Consider the following 4,830-nt stretch of genomic DNA (forward strand, 5'->3'; position numbering starts at 1 on the left):
TCTGTCACTATACCAGTACCATGCAGTTTTTATCACAATTGCTCTGTAGTAAAGTTTTAGGTCAGGCATGGTGATTCCACCAGAGGTTCTTTTATCCTTGAGAAGAGTTTTTGCTATCCTAGGTTTTTTGTTATTCCAGATGAATTTGCAGATTGCACTTTCTAATTCGTTGAAGAATTGAGTTGGAATTTTGATGGGGATTACATTGAATCTGTAGATTGCTTTTGGCAAGATAGCCATTTTTACAATGTTGATCCTGCCAATCCATGAGCATGGGAAATCATTCCATCTTCTGAGATCTTCTATAATTTCTTTCTTCAGAGACTTGAAGATCTTTCACTTCCTTAGTTAGAGTCATGACAAGACACCATCAATAAGACAAAAAGACCACCAACAGATTGGGAAAGGTTTTTTACCTATCCTAAATCAGATAAGGGACTAATATCCAATATCTATAAAGAACTCAAGAAGGTGGACTCCAGAAAATCAATTAACCCCATGAAAAAATGGGGCTCAGAACTGAACAAAGAATTCTCACCTGAGGAATACCGAATGGCAGAGAAGCACCTGAAAAAATGTTCAACATCCTTAATCATCAGGGAAATGCAAATCAAAACAACCCTGAGATTCCACCTCACACCAGTCAGAATGGCTAAGATCAAAAATTCAGGTGACAGCAGATGCTGGCAAGAATGTGGAGAAAGAGCAACACTCCTCCATTGTTGGTGGGATTGCAAGCTTGTGCAACCACTCTGGAAATCAGTATGGTAGTTCCTCAGAAAATTGGACATAGTACTACCAGAGGATCCAGCAATACCTCTCCTGGGCATATATCCAGAAGATGTCCCAACCGGTAAGAAGGACACATGCTCCACTATGTTCATAGCAGCCCTATTTATAATAGCCAGAAGCTGGACAGAACTCAGATGCCCCTCAACAGAGGAATGGATACCGAAAATATGGTACATTTACACAATGGAGTACTACTCAGCTATTAAAAAGAATGAATTTATGAAATTCCTAGCCAAATGGATGGAACTGGAGGGCATCATCTTGTGTGAGGTAACACAATCACAAAGGAACTCACACAATATGTATTCACTGATAAGTGGATATTAGCCCAGATACTTAGGATACCCAAGATATAAGATACAATTTGCTAAACGCATGAAACTCAAGAAGAATGAAGACCAAAGTGTGGACACTGTGCCCCTTCTTACAAGTGGGAACAAAACACCCAGGGAAGGAGTTACAGAGATAAAGTTTGGAGCTGTGATGAAAGGATGGACCATCTAGAGACTGCCATATCCAGGGATCCATCCCATAATCAGCTTCCAAACGCTGACACCATTGCATACACTAGCAAGATTTTGCTGAAAGGACCCAGATATAGCTCTCTCTTGTGAAACTATGCTGAGGCCAAAAAAACACAGAAGTGGATGCTCACTGTCAGCTATTGGATGGATCACAGGGTCCCAATGGAGAAGCTAGAGAAAGTACCCGAGGAGCTGAAGGGATCTGCAACCCTATAGTTGGAACAACATGATGAACTAACCAGTACCCCGGAGCTCTTGTCTCTAGCTGCATATGTATGGAAAGATGGCCTAGTCGGCCATCACTGGAAAGAGAGGCCCATTGGACTTGCAAACTTTATATGCCCCAATACAGGGGAATGCCAGGGCCAAAAGAATGGGAATGGGTGGGTAGGGAAGTGGGGGGCGGTATGGGGGACTTTTGGGATAGCATTGGAAATGTAATTGAGGAAAATACGTAATAAAAAAACTCTCTTTAAAAAAAAAACAAACTCCAAGTGTTAAATACTATAATCTTGATTAATAAAATATTTTGTCACAAATTAAAAAAAAAGAACATACATAGTATATACTCAGTGATAAGTGGATATTAAAAAAAAAAAAAAAGCTCAGAATACCCATGATACAACTTACAGGCCACATGAAGCTCAAGAAGGAAGGCCAAAGTGTGGATGTCTCAACCTACATAGAAGAGGGAACAAAATAATAATGGGATATAGAGGATGGGTAGGACTTGGGAGGAAAAGAAGAGAGGGAGATGAATAGGAGGTGAAGGATCATGAGTGAGAGGAGATGAGAGAGATATACAGAGGGTCAGGAAATTCCACAGAAGTGTGTAGCAATGGGGGTTGGAGAACTGGGGATAGCCAACATGAAGTCTGAGATGACAGGCAAGAGGCTCCCAGGACCTCACAGGGATGACATTTGCTAAAATACCCAACAAGGAGGAGAGAGAACCTATAGAGACCATATCCAGACTTTAGGCATAACCCCCATTTAAGTGATGGGGCCACCCACCCTTCTCAAAATTTTAACCTAGAATTGTCAAAGGAAATATGGGTACAAAGAGTGGAGCAGAGACTGAAGGAAAGGCCGTCCAGAGACTGCCCCACCAGAGGATCTATCCCACATGCAAATACCAAACCCAGACACTATTGCTAATGCCAAGAAATGCTTGCTGATAGGAGCCTGATATGGATATCTCCTGAGAGGCTCGGTCACAGTCTAACAAATACAGATGCAGATGCTCAGAGCCAACCATCAGACTGAGTAGAAGTTGAAGAAAGGTCTTAAGGAGCTGAAGGGATTTGCAACCGCATAGGATGAACAACAATATCAACTAACCAGACCATACCTCCGCACCCTCTGAGCTCCCAGGGAGTAAACCACCAGTCAAAGAATACACATAGAGAGACCCATGACTCCAGCTGCATATGTAGCAGGGGATGGCCTTGTCTGGCATCAAAGGAAGGGGAGACCCGTGGTCCTGTGAAGGCTTGATGCCACAGCTTAGGGGAATACTAGGGCAGGTAGAGTGGAAGTGGGAGGGTGAGTCGGGTAGAACCCTAGAGGATTCAGGGGGAGGGGGTGGGAAGCAGGGTTCTCAGAGAGGAAACCAGGAAAAGAGATAACATTTGAAATATACATAAACAAAATAACCAATAAAATACATAAATACATAAATATATAAGTTCCATTCCATTGAGAAAATAACTATTGTCTCCAAGCTTCGTGACTTTAAGCCATCATTACCATGATGGCTACCACATAGCCCTTGCTTTGAAAATTAAAAATTAGCCAAGGAATTAGACATCAAATATTTACTAAGATGAAAAATATAACAAAGTGCAAACTCATACTATGATCCTCTTACTGTTATGGTTCAGGACCACAGAAAGTACATTTAGTACATGGTGACTAATACAGCTCCCCTTGAAAATGAGCATGTGTCAGCTCTGCAACTTCTGACACAATAAAGAATCTTTGTTATTTTATTAAAAGTTTCTGTTCTAACAAAGTTTTCTGACTGGGGTATAAGATTAGACAGGGACATAAAGGAATGAAATAAAGCAAATTTTATTTTGGTGCCTCTTGCTCATGGTCTTCCTCTACTTCCTTCCCCTTGGATTCTCTGCTATTCACGATGTTGTTTTCTTCCTGGGAGGGATCATGATGTAGTTGAATCTATTTCACAAGACAACAGTCACGTTACCATTGTGCACTGTATCCATATAGTTCATCCTTTTGACAACTAAAAATTGAATTCTATAATTATATCTATAGTGTCTTAAATATCACTTCAATGGGAGTCATAATTCTTTAAAGAAAAAAAATAATAAAAATAATTTACTTTCATTTGCTGTCCATAATGCTCAGGCAAATATAATACCTAGTGGAAAAATATTGGGCATTTTATGCCTCAGATTGCACTTAATTAAGACCAAATATTTTTGCCATTTGTATCTAAATCAATACTCCAGATACAACAAATGCAGTAAGAAATGATCAGTGAAATACATGAAATAAAATGTTTTCTAATATTAGCATACAAATTCATAAAAAAAAGAATCTCAACATAGATATTTAGAAGTAATTACAATAGAATATCTGCATCTACTGAGGATAGTAAAATATCTCTTGCAAAGGGCACACGAATGTATATATATAAACTACTCTAAAAATTGTTTGTATGTTTTGATTTCTAGTTTGTAAGGATATTGTGTATATGTATAGTGCCTTCAAAAGACAGAAGATGGTACTGGATTCCCTGGAACTGAAGTTAAAGAGAGCAGTTTGTGAACTTGTGAGTGAGAATCATATCCAGGCCCCTGTCAGAAACACAAATGCTCTTAATCAATGGGCATTCTCTCTGATCCCATGAATGACTTTTAAATCTAAATCATCTCTAATTTGCAAATAAACTCAAAGTAATGCAAATAATATTCTTGAAACAGTTTCTAAACTTGGTGAACTCAGTCTAGAATTTATGTAGAATGTCAAAGAGCAGCACAACTGAAAATCTGAAATCTAGAAGAGTGGTTTTATATATTCTGACTTTATTGTACTCTGTTGCATGGAATTAGAATAATTAAGACTGTTGTCTACTCTTGCCTTATAGAGGCATGGCAGATGTTGCTGTGTCACATATGTGTCAGTAGATGGCAGAGAAGAGAGACACTCTTTGCTCAGTATTTTGACCTGTGAACATCTAAATGATTACTACTCTAACATTTCCTGAAAAAACAAACAAACAAACAAAAAACTCACAGAGCCTGAGAAGAAAAGACTAGTAGTGTTAGGCAGTCCCAGACAGTCTCAGAGGATGGGGAACTGGAAACTAGAAAAAACCCACATAAGTTCTAGGGCCTTGGACAGGAGTGACAGAGAGCCATTGCAAGGCAGGGAAGAAATGATCATGAGACTGGCATCGTGGTGCCAGTCTGAGGGCTAGCCTGAAATGACCACAACTTCAGGACGATTCATGCCTGGAGGATGGACTATACCTGAAACAAACACT

The 4,830-nt window shown here is 39.6% G+C and overlaps 1 non-coding gene across 1 annotated transcript; it reads left to right on the forward strand.

Annotated features, from left to right (window-relative positions):
- Positions 1-4,419: 4,419 nt before the first annotated feature.
- On the forward strand, positions 4,420-4,545 carry LOC115030270 (small nucleolar RNA SNORA17). Its single transcript, XR_003835857.1, has one exon. It is a non-coding gene; the product is annotated as a small nucleolar RNA SNORA17 (small nucleolar RNA).
- Positions 4,546-4,830: the final 285 nt, after the last annotated feature.

Source organism: Mus caroli, unplaced genomic scaffold (assembly GCF_978045245.1).
Source record: "Mus caroli unplaced genomic scaffold, Mus_caroli_1 scaffold_7, whole genome shotgun sequence".
Classification (NCBI taxonomy): domain Eukaryota; kingdom Metazoa; phylum Chordata; class Mammalia; order Rodentia; family Muridae; genus Mus; species Mus caroli.